Here is a 21,837-nt window from a genome sequence, read left to right as displayed (position 1 = left end):
CTGGGGAATAACATATTATAAATACTGTAGGGGGTGGGGAGGAGAATGCTTGCTTGGCATATAAGAGAATCTAAGAAACTTGGATTTGGATAATCTAAATGGTGTTGTTTGATAAGTGGTCATAATAAAATAGTCTGAAATTTTCTTCAACTGAAGACACTAGTTAGCAAACACTGACATGCATCTCAGATTTGCTGTTAAATGTGTGTGTGGAATCTGGCTTCAAAAACCTGGAACAGGTTCCTGGAAAGTTCTCTTAAGGCAAGGGCTTGATAAGAGGAAAACAGTAGGTTTGGAAAGCCTGAGAAGCAATTTATTGCTTATTTTTGTTGACCTTTGCATTCACCTTGCTGCTGTGTGAAAGCACAGATTAAAGCAGAGAAAGCACAGAATTTCAGAATAAAGCACAGAGGAAATCTGTTCATATTAAAGTCCTGACATGTTCCCTTCCTGCTCGGATTTTATCCTAACAAAGGGTGTTACATCATGATACAAGAACCCAGGGGAGCTATAAAGATGGTAATGATGTATTTTTACTGTTTAGGAGTCAGAGTCATGTTGGGGTAGAATACAAAATGATAAACTAAAAAAAAAAATAAAAATCTTTTGAGGCTACTGTTTGTATGCATTACCCAATAAATGTCTCATGCAGACTTCATAAATAGCCCTGGTGACACCCACAACTTCCCCTTCTTGTGTGACTGTGTGAAACATTAATGTGCAGGATTAAGTCTTTGGGAAGTGGAAAAGTTCATGCAGTGAGGGAACAGAACTTCATCAGCTTCCTGAGAAGCTGCCCCAGACACCTGGCTGTGATGCTAAAGAGGTATCCCTTCTCTTTTGGAACAGATTACATTACATTCCTGTTACAGGCAATGGAGAGAAACAGGAACATTTAATGGTGCTATACATCTTAACCGAAGGGGTCATCTGCTGTAGAAGTACTGATCACTCTCCACTTACTCAATTGTCTACATATCTATAGAGACAAGCATCTCTATAAATGTATCAGTAATGTAATTGTCCATGGCAAAAGAAGACAAATATCACCCTTAAGGATTTTGTTGATATACAACGTTAAAAAAACAGTCAGTACAAATGATAAATACTGTATAACGCTAGGAGATCTGCAAAACCAAAACTTCAGATTCTCAGGTGGGGCACCCCAAATTTGCAGACACTTCTAAATTTCTGTGACTAAAGTTGCCATAGAATCATAGAATCACAGAATGGTTTTGGCTGGTAGGGATCTTCAAGACCATGTAGTTCCAACTCCCCTGCCATGAGCAGGGACACCTCCCACCAGACCAGGTTGCTCAAAGCCCCATCTAGCCTGGCCTTGAACTCTTCCAGAAATGGGGCATCCACAGCTTCTCTGGGCAACCTGTGCCAGGGCCTCATCACCCTCATAGTAAAGAATTTCCTCCCTCCTCTAATCTAATTCTACCCTCTTTTAATTTAAAGCCATTACCTCTTTTTCTATCACTACGCTTCCTGACAGAGTCCCTCCCCAGCTTTCCTGTAGGCCCCCTTTTGGTATTGGAAGATTGTTATATGGTCTCCCTGGGGCCTTCTCCAGGCTGAACAATCCCAACTCCTTCAGCCTTTCCTTATCAGACAGGTGCTCCAGCCCTTGATCATCCTTGTGGCCCTCCTCTGGTCTCATTCTTGTACTTCCATGTCCTTCTTGTGCGGGGGGCCCCAGAGCTGACTGCAGTACTCCAGGTGAGGTCTCATGAGACACCACTCTCCGTCTGTCCGTGGGACTAAAAACAGTACTGGCTTCATTAGAAGGGTGTTAAAAAGTCTGTCTATGAAGTTCTATTGTTTTGACAATCATCACAGGAAGGCTAGAGAGGAAAATATGTACACTACTTTTGGATCAAGACAAGAGTGCCATCCAAAAACCAACTAGTCAGGCTGCATACTGAACAACAAAATTTTGACATTTAACTGAATGCTATTCATTCTGTGCAATGACTACCAGTATGACAGTCATTCTTTTCAGGGTTTACTAAATAGATAGGAATTCTGTTATGAGCTATTCAACATCCATTCATATAATTTTAACATGAGATGAAATGGTGTATCGAGCAGTATAAAAGTTCATCTCTAGTGTTGAAGTACAAAAGAAAACCAGCATATTTTTCAGAGCTTCATTTTAGTATTGTGAACTTCTTGGCATTTCAATTGGTATTAAAGTATGTATTTAGTACCCCTGGCACCCGCCCTGGTGATGTGGTGGCTGTGTCACAGCGGCAGAATGTTGGCTGTGGCCCATGTCACAGATGACACAGCCACCCAGGATGGAGACAAGGAGCTGATGAGCAAGGGATGAGGTGGGGAGGGGGACAAGGATGGGGAGGGCTGAGCCCAGGCAGGAAGACAGGGGTTGTCCCTGGTGGGACAGGTGGTGGCTGTTCCTTTTTCATCCTCTAGAGCTGGAGGCTCACGCAGGGACACGACCAGACCATGGCGCACTCTTGTCCTCAGCCACTCAGCTGAAGGGATTTGCTGCTTTCTACAAGGACACCGACATCAAGATAAAGCATCAAAAATATTATCTCCGGGCACCAACCCCAGTGATGCAGTGCCCATGTCACAGCGGGCAGCAGGCTGGCGGTGGTCCGCATCATTGTGGGTGTGTGACATGGCCACCCCAGGATGGGTGTCTGACAGCCACCAGGGAGACGTGGGACTGACAGCCTTGGCCTGAGGCAGGGAGAGCCCCAGACAGGGGCAGGGGCTGCCCAAGGTGACTGAGGGTGGCTGCTCCCTGTGCTTGTCGGCCACAGGCAGTGAGTGTGAGTATTCACTGAGTGAGTATTTACTGAGCTATGGTACATAACATACCAAAACCACTAACATCATATTTTGACTCAGCTCAATCACTTTTCAAAAACTATGAAGTCAAGTCCCTTAATTACCTTAGGGCTGCCTGATTACTTGATTTCAATTCTGGGATGGTCTGTGAAGCTGATGTCTTATATTTCTGGGGTTTTGCAGTCCTTTTACAAGTTATGAATGTGTTTTCCCTCACTGTTGATGAAAACTTTCATATTTTACTATCCTACTTATACTAAGTGCCTCAATAGATGTGCAGGGCTTCATCACAGGTCACAGCTTGTTTGTGTGTTAAAGGAATAAAGGATGTTTTTGTTCAAAATTTTTTAGTGGACCACTTCTTTTATGACCCAGAGTACTACAAATGCTTATTTGTGTGGGCTGTGCTAGAGATCCTGAATGTATTGAATTATGTATGTGTTAAATGTATTGATTAAGCAACACAGAACAGACCAAGTAGTCATTAGAGATGAGACTGACCTCATCTCATTTAGATAAGTATGATGCAAATTTCACACATTCTGAAACAGGCTTTATTTAAAGTCAGTGGAGAGAAACAGGTGTTTTAGGGATCGTTCATTTGACCTGCTTCAGACATTGATTTAAGACAAAATAAATCATATCTTATAATGATTATTTTTTGTTATTATTTTATTTATTTATTTATTTATTTGTCACGGATGATATAGTCTTTAGAGTAATGGATATAAACACAGAAGGGTGAAGTTCAGTGAAATTAATTCCATCCTTGCAGGCTATGAGCAGTACAGGGGGCTCTATATCACACATACTTAAGCCATCTTTAGATTATCCATGCTTGTTATCATTCAGATTGACACTTTGACTGCTTTATGTTGAACTAGAGCTGATCTTAATGAATGCTATTGGCCAATGCAAAACACACTGTACTCTATTAAAAGAAGTGGCTGCTCAGAATTTGCTATGATCTCCCTGCATATGCAGTCTGAAACATGACGCAGAATATTTGCTCCAGTGTGGGCTCTCCACAGGCTGCAGGGAAATCTCTGCTCCAGACCTGTAGTGCATCCTCCTGTCCTCATCCTCATCCCCTTCCTTGTCCTCCTCCTTCTCTGGTATCTGCAGGGATGTCTCTCATGTCTTTTTTTTTTTTTTTCTTTCTATTTTTTTTTCATCTCTCATATTTTGCTCTTTCCTAAATATATTTTCCTAGAGGTGCCACCAGCATCACTGCTGGGCTCAGCTGTGTCTCTTGGAGCTAACTGGAACCAGCTGTGTCCAGCACAGGGCACGCTCAGCCTCTCCTTGCAGAGCAGCCCCTCACTGCCAGTGCCTTGGCATGTAAACCCAATCTCCTTCTTTCTTTTTTTCTTATTATTTTCTTATTTTATTTTATTTTATTTTATTTTATTTTATTTTATTTTATTTTATTTTATTTTATTTTATTTTATTTATTTTATTTTATTTTATTTTATTTTATTTTATTTTCCTCTTTGTTTCAGGATGTAGCCAGGGAAAGAGAGGAAATCAACTCATTTACATGGTATCGGCTGCTGATCTCTGAATCAGGCAAAGTCCCAAGTGGCAGAGGTTCTTCCCTTGGAGTGACTGAACATGATCAGAAGGTCTTGTTTGACCAGTGTGATCTGGGGGAGCCCTGGTAAGGAGTTTTCATTCTTTATGTGATATAGTGGTGGCTGAGAGCTTCAAGAGGGGCCAGGTGTTAAGAAGGGCCAGACTTCAGAATGGACAGAAGGAAAGAGGTTCTCTCTGGGTCTGGAAGATGAATGACTGTTGGTTCTTGCAAATCTGAAGCTGCTGAGTTAAGAGAAGCCCGGAGGAAAATTAGGGAGCTCTTTGGTATGTTTGAAGTGTCTCTCCTGAACTAATTTAGCTTTTGAAGAGAAAGGAAAGAGTCAGCATCTCAATGGAAATTAGATATCAGTCACTCTGTGTGCCTGGAAGTGTATGATTGATTTTATGATTTGCTGTGCTAGACAAGTACTGGTGTCAAATGTCCCTTACCTTAATGTGACACAGCCGAAGTTCCTGCACTCTGGAGGATTCTCTCTGTGCGATGCTGGGTATTCAGCAAGTGGTCTGCAGCCAGGAGAGACCAGGTTTCCAGCTAGTTTTTCCCAGGCTGAGAGAGCAGGATGGCTTCATCCAAGGATGAGTCCATGGTTTCCTTCCTCTCTTCACTTGCGGCACAAAGGTGTTATTTCCCCCTCTAGCCTAAACTAGCTCTTGCTGAATAAATGAATGAGGTTTAATCAGCTCTAGCAAGTATCTTCTCAGAAGCATGATCTAGTCTCAAATGATTTTACCTCTCTGGACAAAGAGTTTAAAATAACTCCTTCTCAGGATTTAGCTTATCTTAATAAAGGAGTTATTTTGAAAGTCTGTTACTCCTATAAAACTGTTCAAATCTAGGCACAGTTAGTGTTTTGGTCCAGGGCATAGCACAAATGAGAGCACTTGGCATCCACCCCAGGAAATCATTTCTTCCATTTGAAGTGAACAAATTTTCCTTAGTCACAGTGTGCTGCAGCTCTTTAGGGAGCCTCTTTGTTTATTTCTAGCAAGAAAAAACAGCTTGAGCAGTGCTGAGAAGGTGTGTTGTTTCCAGGAAACCTTGTCCTGTGTCTATTTAACTTTAAAGGGTGGCCAAAGCACGTGTTCAGTCTGCAGTTATTGTAGACTGGCAGCAGCTCCTAGGAGGTCCCTTGGGCTTTAGTCTAAGGACCTTGTCTTTTGGTGGTAGATGAGACAGAACCACGAGCCATAAAAACAGAGAACCAGTGAGTTTTCTCTGGTGTCTTGCAGCCACTTGTCTTGCATAATCTTTAAAAAAATCTGCACGTTTACACATACTGGTTCCTGAGGTAGTGTATAGACCGTGTGAGACTGGAAGCAACGTCACCTAAAGGGAGTGGGAAAGATGTGGCTTGTGGGACATCTTAAAGTGGCACACCTTTACCGTGTCAGTGGGACTAAGACCTGCTCCCTTACAAAAGAGAGAATTCACTGGAAGGTCAGTGGGTGAATTTAACAGCAGTGCCTCTTTTTGCCATGTTAAAAATAGTTTACAATTGAGGCATAACTTAAGAAACAAGTACAGGTATTTCCTTGCTCTACACCTTTGGGTAGACTGTTAATAGGTATGATTTTTCAAAAGATAATAGATAATTTGAATTCAAATTCTGTAAGATTTAAGCATCTCTGTTTCTTTAGGAAAATTTGTTTAGGCAGCTTGTTGCCTCTTCAAAATCTTTGCTGACGTGGACTGCTTTTAATTCCCCTGTTTCCAGAAGAGACAGAAGGATGTCAGTTCTGGGAGAGCTACTGGAAGATTTTATGCTCTAGATGTTTTTGCTACTAGGTGAAGCCTTTAGAAGTTAAGCTAGAGATCTGTAATGTTTTGTGTTCTTGTTATGAATGCATATTGCTACTAATATTTCTCACCATGGTCATAGTGCCTCCGTGTGTCTCATCGGTGTGCACACCCATTAAATGAGTGTGGCTTTAGTCTTTGTAGTACACCAGCATATAAAGAGTTACTAGGAAGTTTAGATGGCAAAGTTAAAACTGGGAAGGGTGGGTATGCTAGAGTTGATATAACTGGAACTTCATTACAGGTTTATTTTATTTATTTCAGTTTGGAAATTAGGAGACATTTCTTCTCAGAAAGAGTGTTTAGGCACTGGAACGGGTTGCCCAGGGAGGTGATGGAGTCAGCATCCCTGGGGGTGTTTAAGAAAAGGTTGAACGTGGTACTTACGGACATGGTTTAGTGAGTGATATTGGTGATAGGGGAATGGTTGGACCAGACGATCTTGGAGGTCTTTTCCAATCTTAATGATTCTATGGTAAAGTAAGACATATATATATGAGAAGGTAGCTTCCCATTTGTTTGTATTATGTCTTTGAATGGTGCTCAAGGCCAGTCTGTCCTTGTTTTTTAACTGTAGGGAATCATATATTACTGGTGTTTTCTTTACAAAGGAACATGAGTTCAGGCAATGGAGAAGGAGGTAGACTAGCATATGTAAACTAATCACAGCATAAGCTGTACATATGACAAATAGGATAGTAGTATTCACTGAGGGAAGTACTTCAGCAGAGACAGCAAAATGCTTAAATAACTATACCAACGTGTCTTCTAACCCAGTACAGCAAGACCTAAGAGGGCTTAGGAGTGCTGTATATAAGTGGACTGGGGGAGATGGAATCAAACAGCTTGTGTTCCAAAGGTGTACCTCAAATATGAACAAGGTTTTATAACAGTTGTAATAGGAAAGGATGTATCTGACTTCTGAGTTTCTTTTCAGGCTTGAAACCTTACGACCTTGGTAAGTAACTCACCTGTTTTTGTTCTTAGACTTTGAAGCTTTCATAGGGTAGGTGATTTTCTTTTATTTGAAGTGGAACATAGCTAAGAGTCCCGTATCAGTTAGCTATTCATTGAAATGAACAGCAACACCATGTGCACTTCAACTGCCAAGAGTAGCTCTGAGCACAGGCAAAGTAGGTAATAGCTTACAACACTTGCAATTCTGGGTAAGAAAACAGCCATGGCACAACTGTTTACTTAACTTGTGCCAGAGATTTGAAAATCAGGTTAATAACCATCCTTTTCCCACTGTTGGAAAAGCGTTGAAGTTATAGTGTTTCCTGAAAGGAGAAGGTTTTGGCATTAATGAATCTATCTGCTCCTCAAGAGAAAATAAACTAGCTTCATCCTTTCCCTCTCGTCCGCCTTCTCTCGCTAGTCTGACCCTTGCTTAGCTCTAATCTTCTGCCTTTGGGGAAAACCAAACTGAATCTAGATTCTGTCAAGAAGCTTTGAGGTGATGTTGGCAAAGAAGAAAACTTTGAGTTTTTAGTGTGGTACATGTCTGAAGCCTTCTGCCGTTTGATCTTAGTAGACACACTTAATCTCAAGTATTTGTCAAATGATGAGTTCCACAAAACATCCCTGATTCAGTCAACCAACTTGTAGTACAGCAGTTGCCCAGTCTTAGGGGGCCACACAAATCTCCAGGCTTTCAAGATGAAGGGTATTGTAGGGCAGCAACATCCAGGCTGATTTTCCTTTCTTTAAATATGGTTCTGTAAAGAGAGAGCATTCTTTCCACTTGGGTTTGATAAAGCAGAGCGAAACAATTTTAAGGCTGGGAGTAAGCTCCAAAATTTGTGTTTACTTGTCTTACAGCTGATCTGTTCTTATCCATGTAGATTTAACACAGCTCATACGCAAGCACATCACATATACATCTGCATGCACACATGTATATAGCATTCATGTACATTCAGGCTAGGTTTATTTACCAGCTTTCTTCTTTCAGGTGGAATAGGACATTTAATAGACGTTCAAAAATGCAACACCATAGAAAGACATATTTTAAATCAGATACAGTGCCGTTATACCTGGGGATTTTTGATAATGAAACTGAAAGCAATTTGAAGTAGGACTCTAATGCAGTTTTCACTAAAAGAATGATAAGCCTTCAAGATAATTGAGACACTATAACTCAGTGATTCTACTTGGTAGATCTTACGTACTCAGGTATGTCTACAACATGGTGGTCTGGATCCTCTAGGCTGCAGAAAGTTAAGTTCGAGCTGTCTAATGGCCATTTAAGGTGTTTTATTAAGATCTCATTGCTTGAGCTTTATGCTACAACTGAACTGAATTATAGGCTCAGATTTTCTCTGTGACCTATTTCATGCTTTAGCACTCCCATATGTGCTTATATATATATATATTTAAATACTAATTTATTATAGCTTCATTCAATGCTGAGCTGTTTTAGTGACAAATTGATTATGTGCCTTTGGTGATATTGCATCCCTGTCTGTCTCCTGCTATGAAACAATGACTCATAATTCTTCTTCAGGAAAAACGAAGAATTCAAAATAGGGCATTTGATGCCATTAGCATCAATAAATTATGTTTTCATTTCTATAATGCTGGCAGCTTTTGTGATACGAGTCATAGGGACCATTTTATGTTAGCATTAGAAGATCAAATGAATCTTTAAGTATGTATATATATACACACATATATTAATACCCATTCAAAAATGTAAATGATTCTCTTAAAATATTTTTGGATCCTGGGTGTCTCTAAAAATTGTTAATAAGACACACATTAGCATGAATCGCATGTTAATTGGACATTAAAAAAACAACAACCACAATAAAACCCCAAAACACCAAGAAATAACTATTAGTTTTACACTTTTAGTCTAGAGAGGAAAAAAAGATGGGAGATGTGATACTCTTAACGATGGAAAATATTGCAGCAAAAAGGTTGGAAATAAATGGTTCACAGTGGACTTGGAAGGAAGAAAATGAATGGGCAGAAACAGCAATGTGAGAGGTTTAGTGTAGGAAACAGAAAATGTTTATAAGGGTAAGGAAGGTTGAGCACTGAAACAGATTGCTTGGGGAAGCTGTGAAATCTCTATCACTGAAGTTTTTAAAAATAGGATAGATAAACTTTTGTCAGGAATGATTTAGGCAGAATTGATTTTGCCCAAGGACAGGAGGATGGACTACATGACTTCTGTTTAGGAGTTGTCTCACTATATGCCTTCTATTGAGGGCCTTGGAGGAGTCCTGGAATCAAATGTATGAGGAATGATGGTTCCCAGGACTCAACTAGGTAAGTTCCTAGCTCAAAAGGTTATAGTGAATGGGGCTACATCAGGCTGGTGGCCAGTCATTAGTGGGGTTCCATGGGGCTCCATTTTATGGCTAGTTCTCTTTAAGGTTTTCATAAATGACTCGCATGTAGGACATGAAGGTGTACTGAGTAAGTTTGCAGATGATATTAAATTGGGAGGAGCTGTTGACTCTGTCAAGGGGTTTGCAGAGAGGCCTTGCAGAGAGATCCTGACAAATTAGAGAGCTGGGCAATCACTAGCAATATGCAGTTTAACAAGAGCAACTGCCAAATTCTGCACCTAGGAAGGGGTAACCCTGGATATACGTACAGACTGGGGCATGAGAGGCTGGAGAGCAGCGCCACAGCAAGGGATCTGGGAGTTTTGGTTGACAGTAAGTTGAATATGAGCCAGCAGTGTGCCTGCCCTGGCAGCCAGGAGGGCCAACCGTACCCTGGGTGCATCAGGCATGGCACTGCCAGCTGGGCGAGGGAAGGGATTGTCCTGCTCTGCTCTGTGCTAGTGCGGCCTCGCCTTGTGTACTGTGTGCAGTTTTGGGTGCCACAGAATAAAGACATAAAACTACTAGAGAGTGTCCAAAGGATTGCTACAAAGATGGTGAAGGGTCTAGAGGGCAAGACGTATGAGGAGTGGCTGAGGTTGCTTGGTTTGTTGAGCCCAGAGCAGAGCAGGCTGAGGGGAGGCCTCATGGCAGCCTGCAGCTCCCTCACGAGGGGAGCGGAGGGGCAGGCGCTGAGCTCTGCTCTCTGGGGACAGCGACAGGACCCGAGGGAACGGCATGGAGCTGGGACAGGGGAGGGTCAGGCTGGGTGTTAGGAAAATGTTCCTCACTGAGAGGGTGGTCAGGCACTGGAACAGGTTCTCCAGGGAAGCGGTCACGGCACTGAGCCTACTGGAGTACAAGAAACATTTGGACGATATTGTCAGACACATGGTCTGATTTTTGGGTGGTCCTGTGCAGACCCAGGAGCTGGACTCAGTGATCAATGATGGAGTCACCATCCCTGGGGATGTTTAAGGAAAGGTCGGACTTGATGCTTAGGGACATGGTTTAGTGGGTGACATTGGTGGTAGGGTCACAGTTGGACCTGATGATCTCAAAGGTCTTTTCCAACCCTAATGATTCTATGATTCTGTGATCCTTGTGGGTTCCTTCCAACTCAGTATATTGTATGACTGTATGAGTGTAGTTGAAGCTTGTATTAAGAATGCCTTTATTTTGATTTCTGATATTTCATAAACACTTTGGGGATGGAGCACCACAGTTTGCACAAGAGACTAACTGGAACATTTTGGCCCAAAAGTTTAAAGAGGTTTTTTTTTTTTTTTTTTTTTTTTTTAATATATATATATATATATAAAACAGCTGTGATCATTCTCTGTCTTTTCTTAGGAATTTCAGTGATGAGGCTCATCCAGCACTTCATAAGCACATTTGGCTTGATCTGAAACCTGTTGATGACAGTAGAAATCTTTCTATTACTTCCTAATAGGGTTCATTTCAGGCTTTTTGTGTAGTCTCACATAGTAACTCCTGTGTTTTACTAGGAATAAATACCCAGCTTGACAAATTTTGCTTTTAACTTGGTTGAAGGAAGTTTTTTTCCCAATTCTACACTCAGCTGCATGTGTCCAACACCATGTTCCTGGATTGTATTTAGAAAAGCTATTATATTTCTTATGAGTTAGATCTGTTCATCGTCACAACTGCAGTAGACTGACTATGTTTATGCCTGTTAAGAGATCATGATACATCTTATGAAAAGATGAGCTGTGTCATCAAAATACTATTAACCACAGAAAAACATTGAAAATCCTTATCCCATTTGCTAAAATGTATCTCAGACTGAATTTAATAATGCTATTTTTACCCAGACATATTTCAGAGTACACCTGCATCTGCCTGACGTAGACAAGTCTCTTAAGAAGCACAAAAAGAATTTTAGAAACTCAGTTGTAATTGAACCTATTAACATCTGTTACAGTGAAACCATAAGATGTCAGGATGAGGAGTTTGCAAAGACCTAAGTGTTTTATTTATATATATAAATATATATTTTAAGGTTGCTAAACAAATGAATATTGATTGCCTTCTTTCCCTACCTCATTGGTATTGTGGGTCTTTCTCTTATTTCTCCCCTCTTTTTTTTTTTTTTTAATATATATATATTTTTTTTTCCCCAGAAAATACAGTCACTCACTGAATTTTAAAAACTAGGAACACCTTCTCTATCTGCATTACCAGAAAAAGTGTAAGAAGTAGGAATAATGTCAGGATGGAATCTAGACATAACACAAGTGTTACCCAACAGCGTTTTGGCAAGGGTTTTGGAGAATTATAATTAAAGAAGTTATAAACACAATGAATTTGAAGGCAGATTGTTTCAGAATCTGTCTTTTATTTGTAATACTCGTCTGCAGTCCAGTACATTTGCTATTATCTCTTTAGGTTTCTTGTCGGTATGTTTTCCACAAAAAGCAGGAAAAATTGACAAAATTACAAACTTCCAGTTAGCAGTCATGCCCAAATCCACATTTGTTTTGTACATCCTGAGTGATAACAGCAACTGAGTGATACTTCTTTGAAACTTGAGTACCGGTACTTCAACAAAATCCAGGGGTGCCTGCAGGTTGGAAACCCCAGGGTGTTGGTTGCTGAGGGCACTGCTCATTGCACTGGTGATCACAGCATGAGGGTTTTGGAGCTCCTTCCCCTAAGGAGCTCCAGTAGTCCACATGGCCAGAGGTCTGGATATCTGCTTCTCTGTGGCCTGCTTTTGAGTAAAACTGAACATTTATGCTCACTGTTAAATTCCAATTTCAAACATATTACAGGAGTTAAGCAGGTAATTCAAGATGTTAATCATGGTTTAAAAACAAACTATGACTAGGAGATGCCTCCAGAGGAGGAAGAGTATTGGTGCTGCAGGGAAGACAAGAATCAGAGTGTCAGTGAAAGCCAGCTTTGTTTAAAGGTTTTTGGTTTTGATCAGAAACGTGGTGAGTGGCTGGGATAAAATGCTGTGAAGAGTGGTGGGTTGGATACTTTCTTGGTGGATGCTTTCTTGGTGGATGTGTTCTTTCAAGTAAATAATTGGGAGAAATACTATAGGAAGCATTATAGAAGAGGTTGGATTCGATGATAGTATAGTTTGTTCTGGCTTTAACTTGTGTAATTACTCCTTGTTTATCATACACTCCTCAAGTCTGCTTGTCATATGCTTCTGACAAACATCTAATGATTTTTTATTTTTTATTTCTTTTTGTAAATTGGAGTATTTTCTGTATTGAGCCAATATACCAAAAAAAGATCCAGTCTCTACTCTAACTGTCCCAATAGATGAAGCGAGTGAGTGGAACTGTCTGGGCATGAAGCAGCCACAAGTCTCCTCTTTACACTATTTGCTGGAATCACAAAATCCTGCTTTAGGTATTTAAAACCATCTCAAATATCGTATGAGGACTGGGATTGCCTTATTCATGGAGGGGGAAAGAGGATTTTTTTTCCTGCTTATATTTCAGTAAAAGCCGCTCTTGCAGTTATATTTTTAGTAGTTAATCTTAAAATTTTTAAATAGAAATAAGGCTGAGAAACACTCTCATTGCTCCCTACAACTTCCTGAGCAGGGGATCTGGGAGTACCAATCTCTACTCCCTGGGAACCAATGGTAGGAGGGGTATTAATGGCACAGATCTGCACCAGGGGAGGTTCAGACTGGACATAAAGAAAAATTTCTGTACCATGAGGGTGGTCAGACACTGCAACAGGCTTCATATTGAGATGGATGGTGCTGTGTGCCTGTCAGTGTTCAAGACAATTTGGACAATGCTTTCAATAATATGCTTTAACTTCTGTTTAGCCCTGAAGTGGTCAGCCAGTTGGACTTGACCTTTGAAGTTCCCTTCCAACTGAACTACTCCATGAAAGCAATTGACGCCATCTGTCTTTATGTCATCTGCTTATGGAGTTGCACAGTAAGCTGTTACTAGCTAGTCACCTTTGCCTTTATTCTATGTAGTTTATACCTAGGTTTTTATATGTTTTCACTCTCTATATCATATTTTTGAAGTTTTTTTTCAAGGGCTCTAGTTGGCCTTTCTTGAGCTGGGGAGTTTGACGTGATGAACTCCAGAACTCCCTTCCAACCTGAAACATTCAGTGAAAATTGTTGGTAATGTATGAAGTCTAGCCATGAGAATAATATTTGAACCTTTGCTTAGTGAGGAGAAAACAATCAAACAGTTTATTGTAGCTGCAGTCACATAGAATGCAAAGTCTTTCAACAGTAATGCCTATTAGAGTGAAATACACTTAAGAATCCTTTGATACTTATCAGAACTATATTCAGTTTCTAAATACTGGGAATGCTGTACCTCTGTATCTAGTAGAGAGCGTGTCAAAAAAAAAAGTCCAGCTGGTTTGGCAAAGTTAGCTATGGCATTAAGCTGCAGCCAGTTCTGTCTCCTCGTAAGCTTCTCCTTAGCTTTACAGTGTCTTAGATATCCAGCTGTAACTGATTTCTTAATACTTTCATTGAAATATACAATATGGTATAGGATGTTTTTAAAACAGATGTTTGAATGATTTAGTCAGCTCCATTACTGATAAGAAATGGCTGAAATTCCTGCATGCTTTTTGGAAAACATTTCTGCAAAATCCAAGAAACAGAAGGTGGTTCTGCTTCTAAAATAGTCTTGTTTGCCTCTTCTAAAAGAGAAAAAAAAATGCTTTGGCACCTGCTAAGTGTTGAGGGTTTATTTTGTTTTGTTGGTGCTTTTATTTATTTATTTATTTATTTGTAAATTAATTTCATTACTTTGAGCACCTGACAAAGACTCACTTGAGCTGTTTAGCAATAACATAAGGTAGCCACAGCAACTGGGCAAATACTGCAGAGGACTGGTTCCCAATATTCATATGTATTCACTTACTGCCTCTTTGCAAGGATATTTGCAGAATAATGACTTGTTGTTTGACTTAGAGGTGGGGGGAAAAGAACTGAGTACTGTTGCCATTTGCTGGACCTTCACTGAAAGGGACCTCTGAAGTCCCAGTCTATTCTCTGAGGTGTGCTGGCTGCATGGTGGGAAAGATGTGCTCTCCATAGATTTGATGACGCTATCCACCCTCTTTTATTCCACTTTGATTTTCTAGACTGTATGGCAACCCCAGCTTGTTTCTCTCTTTCTGAGAGAAGACTTCTCATCCTTTCCTTTCTTCTTTATGAGTTTCAGAGGCATTTGAACCATTAACTGTTGCTTTTTTTTTTTTTTTTTTCTCATAGAAGCAGCCCGTAACTTACAAAGTTTAGGTATTTATCAGCATTTGTACCTTTAGAAGATGATCAATTTCAGCTAATTTTATCAGGTGAAGTGAAAAATATAAAATCTGTTGCCAATATTTCTTTTTGAATCTGCTGTTTTGCAGATGAATTAGACTATTTCTTTTTCTGACACAAGAGCTTGCTTGATGTGTTTTATTTTTTTTTACTGAAGAGACTAAGAATAGTCACATTTTTCTCCCTTCAGTCTCATTCAGTAGATAAAATGTTTTGCAGAAAACTAGAATGAAATCTAACAAAGAGATGAGTTGTGCAAAGAGCAGGCATAGAGTGCCTGTGTTCAAAAGAGCTTGACAACTTTTCCCATGTCTCCTACACACACCACTTATTTGTATATGGCTTATCAGGAAACTCAGCTTTCTGAAGATGCTTCAACTACTGAAGACCATCAACAGCTGACAGTAACCAAGCTGACACATTCTTTGCTTAGAGAGCAAAGAGGCAGCTTCCCAGCTGAATGATGATTTCTTTTCATCTTTGTGTGTGTATGTGGCGCATATTTCCAAATAAGATGGCTGCAGGTGACTGAGGTACAAGAGGGGAGAGTCAGCTGAGCTCAGGTGAACTTGTGGAGGAACAATCCCCTTGTGGGTGTCGCAGCGTGACTGGAAAATACCACTGCTCTTTTGACTCAACTGTAGCTTCCTCATGTGCTTCTCTGACAGTTTATACTAACATAACAGACCCATATTTTTCATGCCATAACTCCATAGCTCACCCAACAGCTGTTTTCAAATTCTTTACATGGTGTAGACTAGGGACACTGAAGCTTTGAATTAGTCACTGGAGAGGAAAAATAAAAAAGAAATAGTAAGGGGAGGTTTCATTCAGAGAGTTTTAAGCTAAATAATAAATGCCAGGGAGAAAGTATTTCTTAATACAGTGACCACCTTACAGTTTTTTGTTTGTTTGTTGGTTTTGTTTTGTTTAATTTTATGTGCTGTATCACTATGATTAGATGAATTCAGTGAAAATCAAGCCAGAAATTTAACCCATTGTAACAGATCTTGTTATTCTCGTGGTGAACTATTCATTGTTTTCAGCAGATTTGATGCCTGCATTTGTCACTCGATACAGGATGACCTTGGCTACCAGATAACAGGGGACCTTGTCTACCTAATACAGCTGACAAAAGGCACTGTAATATGTATAATACACATTAACGATGACTAAACTACACATGACACAACTAGAAGAACGAACAGTTGGTGATTGTAATCTTTCATTATGACTGAGGAGTTTTATTTCTTCTATGGGGTCAGAAAAGCTGGCATATAAAGCCTCTGTCTCTTTGAAGTGTATAAATCTAAACGAAGTTTCCCTGAAGCACTGAGATTACAAGCCAGGAAAAAAAATAGAAAAAACAGACAACTAACATAATGGAAAAGTAAAACTTAGGCCTACAAGGAAAATAGAGAGTGTAACTTGGCACTATTTGAGAGAAAACATCTCCAAAGATTCTGCAGTCTTGGGCTAGCAGAAGACAGTTGGCTGCACTACCACTGCTGGCACTGCAGAGACACTCTTCACTTCTCTGTTCCACCATAATAGGCACAAGAGCACACAATAGAATTCTTGTCACACATATATATATATATGAGGAAATTATTCAACAGAAAAGGAAAAAGACCACTTTGAAAAAGGAAGGGTTAAAGCATTTCTCTTTCCATTACTCTTCTCCACAATATTTGTCCTGTAGCGCTATTACCTGAATAAGTGCACTTATGCATCCCATACACCACATTTATGAAGAGAAAATCAGTATTCTGGATGTAGTTATCCCAGATACAGGGAAAAAGGGTATGACTAATTTCAGTCACTCTAATGAGTGAGAGATCACATTCTTATCGGCCTAAACACTCCTTTTTGTAAAAAGGATATTTAAAAAATTCTAGCTTCAATTCCATAGAGGCTGATGTATACATTAAAAATAAATAGTTGAACCAGCTATTTATTAATTGTAGGAGTAACGCCTAAGATGTAGCCTACACGAATTTTAATATAATGTTGATGTGCAAACTCTAGTTTGCACCCAACACAGCATTGTGGGTCAGCATCTGTAAAATGCCTATTTCTAACAACCTAGACTTGGATAGAGCCCTCTTGTAGAGTGAGAGGGAATATTTTCCATGAAGATTAGATGTTTAACAAAACATTCTTAAAATTCCATTCATACACAAACCTCACCTTACAGCACAGTTAGTTATGCGCATGCAAACATGTAGGTGTTTCTTTTCCTCTCACTTGCTGTTCAAGAATGGAATAGTTACAGGTTTAACTTCCACTCTCAGACTGACACAAATTGCTTTATCACTACTGTTTTATTTTTACAGTCATTTCAACCTAAAATTTCCTCTCAGCAGTATGGCTTTTTATTAGCCTTTTGAAAACATCAGGTCAGAAAATCCAAACTATAAAGCAGCCATTACTTGGTTATTGATGCTAACCCTTTGATAGGTCTGGGGAAGTCAGGTAAATTATGTCTGGGACTTTAAACATTTTTTCCTTTTCATTTCAGCAAGCAATAACATCAGAGACATCAAGCTAATCCCTTCAGTTTCTAATCAGTATTGTGGACACATTTATTTCAGAGACTGAGCCTCTCTGCAGCTATTGAGAATTTCAAGTTGAAACGTTAATGATTATAAAAATGTCACTGAGATGACTTAGTGCCCCTTTCTGCTGCCTACAGTTTTGCAGAAAAACAAAGTTACTGAAAGTAGCACTTGTTCATCCTGGTGCAGTGCAATATTACTGAAACCATTTTATATGCATAAATTGACATTTTACAAAAGACACTATCCTGAAGTGCTACTAGTTTTAGTCAGCATAAATTTGTCTGTTCTGGGAAGTGTCCTCTTTCCTCATCCTCCAGAAAATGGGAGATGGCCTATCTGGTGTTGGAGGATCTCATTACCTGTTTCCTTCATGGGTGTCCTTCCCTGGTGTATGTGAGAATCTCAGACCTCAAGACTGAACTTTACTAAAGGGTTATTTTTACTTCCTTTGAGAAGATATCTTTGCTGTCTACCAGTCAGATCCCACAGAGAAGGCTGAGAGGGTGGACAGAAGTTACTTATTTTCCAAATGAGTGTGTTGAAAGTCAGAACTTATTCTTAAATGATAACACTGGACTTTGTTTTCCATTCCTCCTCTCATGACAGAACATCAGGAAATAACAGTTACTAGAAGTTATTTCAGTTTGCTTTCTGAACTCCATAAAGCTGTTAGTGATTACACTCGAAGGAACGGTCCCCCAAAACCTCCCCTTGTAAAAGCTAGGATTTTCATATAAGTTCCTGACACCCAGAACTCAGGCTCCAAAGAGAATAATAAATCTTGTGATGCTATAAATAAATAAATAAATCATAAGAAAATATTGCAATTTTTAAAATTGTTGCCCAGTAAAGGAGTACACTAAAAAGCTCAAAAGCTTTCCTTCTTTTAGCAAAGAGGAAAACCTCTCTTCCACATACAAGACAACCTTGGTGAGGAGAAAGACAGCTACCAATGCTTGAGAAATTAAAACGAGGCAAAGCAATTCTTCAATGTCCCTTTTTGTAAAGGAAAAAGCACTACTAGAAAGGAAATGAAAATCATCATTGGCCAAGATTTAACCTTTAACCAACATGCTGCTGTTTTCAAACATCAGTCTAATCTTTTTTTTTTCTCTCTTTTCTTCTTTATTAGCTTCAGAGAACTTCAGCACCAATGGAATTTTTGATCATTTTATCCAATATCTCTGAAATCATGTAGACAACACAAATGACTTCGGAAAGTTTTCACCTGTAATCTTTTCAGCTAAAATATTTAAAACCTAATAATCAGTTTTGCAGTCAAAAACAATAGCAAATCTATTCTGTATCATTCTTCAAAGACTTGAGGTGATTTATATCCATCTTGAGTGTTAATAATCAAAAATAATATAATCTATTACACTTTTATATAAAAAAATTGCCATGCACCAGTGTATGGTCTAAGGGAATGTTGAGCAAAAATTTGTAGAAATAGTGTGAATTATCTACATCATACCACTGTTCAATTTAATATACCAGGATTAGTTAAACTCTGAAGCATGAGCTTTTAAACTAACGTTTAGAAACGTTTTAAGTTTCTGACAACATCAACAGACATATCTCTAAACAGAAAAGCCCTCCTTGTACCATTCAGTTTATGTTTTATGAACAAGTAGGTCTGAAAATCAAGGCCAAGCTGGATAGGACCTTGTCTAACCTGATCTGGTGGGTGATGTCCCTGCCTATGGAAAAGGGGTTGGAGTTAGATAATCTTTAAGGTCTCTTCCAACCCGAGCGATTCTATGATTCTATGATTCTATGGTCTGTATTTATGGAAGTGCAAATCAGATGCAAGTCCATTAAAATCAGCAGGTACTGGTGTTTCATTCCCTTCCACTCTACACTATTTATACTCTACAAAATACAGAAGAAGCTGTTTTCACTTTGATTCCTTTTCTCTTTCTAGATGAATGGTATGTTTATTTAACCACCAAATGTGGAATTTCACATCATTTCTGTTGAAAAACTTTAGACTTCTCAATAGCATTTTTTTTACCTAGTCTTTCTTGCCATAACGGCAAAGGAAGATGGGTGCACAGACCTGAGTATCATGTTGATTCAACCTGGTGTTCATCATTGGCAATTACATGTTCTCCTTGTGTGAGCAGAGGCAGGTCTGTTTTTCCAAACTTCCATTGCAAAGCACAACCCATGCACACTGAATCTTTCTGGATTCATACTGAGGTCTTTCACTTCTCTGACTTACAGAAACACTTTGTATTTCTCCTGAGATGGTTACTGTTGGACAGTGTTTTAAGCCATCACCTTGCTCTTATGTTAGTGAAACAGTATATTTCAAGGGCTTTAATTATGTAAATATCTGAACATAGTGGCCAACCTTGTTCCCCTGGCATTTTTGAGGATATTATTTACAGCCTTCCATTGTTTCATTGTTTCAGCTTGTGTATTTAAGTCTTTAAAAGCATTGGCCTTTTTTTTTCTCTTTTTTTTTTTTTTGGAGGGGGGAGGAGGAGGGTGGCATATGGATTTCACTTTTAACATTTGGCTTATTCTTTTCTAAATACAGAAAAAAAAATCTATCAACAACATCTATTGACTAAACTTTCCAAAATAATGTTTACTTTCTCATCTTTGCAGTGAAATTAAAAGTCAGTACCAACACAGGCGATAGTTTGCCAATAAATGCAAACTACTTTGGCCTTTCCTGGTCCTTCTAAGACAGCTGACTCCTAAAATAAATGACAGTAGCATTTTCAAAGCTGCTAAATAATTCTGATCCTACTGAAGCAGACACTGTCTGACATGAAGAATCCTAGAACTGGTGAATCTAAACAGACAGGAATAACTGAATGACTGAATGAGCAGAATTCACTGTTAAGACCTTGATAAAGAGCTTAAGATAAAAGGAGAGATTTATATTGAAATAGAAGCTTACAGTAGCAGATAGGTTTAATTTACTCAGCCATGTAGTAAGCAAAAAGGCATGTAAAAGGTGGGTAGAAAGATTTGGCTTGTAGATCAATACTCCGTTGCTGTCTGCCCACAAAACAATTCATCTCTGCAATACAGAGCAAAAGTAAAGGGGAATTTAATGTCGAATCAGTTAACCACAAGCTGAAATTGAAAAAACATGCAGTATCAATAATGATGGTTAGCACAAGTTCTTCCTAGCAAGTGACACCATCCAGTGCATTCATCGCAATATATTAATTACACATGACAGTCAGCTTGATCTCCCAGGCTAATGGCATATCAATCAATTGCGACAGTGTCTCCAACATTGTTTAGAACTAATTTTTTTTTTTTTTGCTGAGTCTGAACTTCTTAGAGAAAAAATTAATTTCAGCTATCTACTATAAGCTCTATTTATCTACACAATTTGATTTTTGAAGGGAACACAACTTTTTTGTTTGGGAAATAAATGTAGTCACAACACCATCATTATGAAACCATACTTGGAAATTCCATTTAGAAACAATCGTTATCTGTTATGTCTCCCAACACCAATCAGTAGACTTTAAAACATATGCATTCAAAATTAAAAAAAAAAAATGTGTACGGAAGAAGGGGGGTATAGTAAAGGGGAGTATAGTAAAAAGATAGTAAAAAGGAGAGAAGGAAAGGAATCAGATCATTAAGTTCTTCCAAGAGTAGGATACTTTACAGGAACATATATGGACAGAGGTGAACTGTGTAGAGCATCCTTTCTTTCCCCAGTTGCTTCAAAACACCAAGGGAGGCACTGAATATATGAATACCTCCTCCAAAGTGCCAGAGCAAATGCTACTAGGCAGATTCTGGAGTCCATCGCAGAATATATCGAAAAGACAAATGCATTAGATAAGGTAAGTTACTTAGCAAAGAGCAATGCCAAACAAACTGTTTTACACCAACTCTTGCTGGATAGACAGTGTTGATTAGCTCATCAGTGGCTTACAGGCGATATAGTCTTCAAAGCAGCTACATCCATAGGTCTGCCAAAGGGACATTTGAGTCAGATATACTCAGGGAATGATCTGGCCACAGAGGAAACAGCCAGAGCAAACGGCTTAAATTAAAATTTACTCCCATTTGTTGACTAGATTTCATTGTTTTGGTTACTAGCCCATTTTCTTCTTTGGGGCCACAGTGTGAGCTAGAGACATTAAAAATGTGAATAGTTCAAGTGCTCAATACAACTAAATGATGGACAGGAGATTTCTCTTCTCCCTGCTGTGTACCAAACTACTCAAACATTTGGGGTTAGATTCTTGGCTGCTGTAAACCTGAATAGCTGTAGTTAAGCCCACAGAAGTGCACCCATTTACACCTGTAAAACAATCTGACCTCCTCCAGTGATGAGTTTGCCTACGTATCGCTCAGGTCAGATTCACTTGTCTGTATTTTCTTGGTTTCTGCTTTTTAATGGCTGCACTTTGCCCTTTTAGCCAGAGGGAGTTAGCA

The 21,837-nt window shown here is 39.2% G+C and overlaps 1 long non-coding RNA gene across 2 annotated transcripts in view; it reads left to right on the top strand.

Annotated features, from left to right (window-relative positions):
* The first annotated feature begins 562 nt into the window (after positions 1–562).
* The window catches only part of LOC106034122 (uncharacterized), a 58,282-nt gene continuing 37,007 nt past the window's right edge, over positions 563–21,837 (top strand). Inside the window, exons 1-3 of one of the 2 annotated variants that reach the window (XR_007168818.2) lie at positions 1,884–2,804; positions 4,326–4,483; positions 18,548–18,685. This is a non-coding gene — a long non-coding RNA (uncharacterized lncRNA). Of the gene's footprint in view, positions 2,805–4,325; positions 4,484–18,547; positions 18,686–21,837 lie in introns of those variants that run through there. The other variant, XR_007168817.2, reaches the window with a different exon arrangement.

This window comes from Anser cygnoides, chromosome 1, assembly GCF_040182565.1.
Source record: "Anser cygnoides isolate HZ-2024a breed goose chromosome 1, Taihu_goose_T2T_genome, whole genome shotgun sequence".
NCBI lineage: Eukaryota > Metazoa > Chordata > Aves > Anseriformes > Anatidae > Anser > Anser cygnoides.
This window is presented reverse-complemented; position numbering and strand designations above follow the sequence as displayed.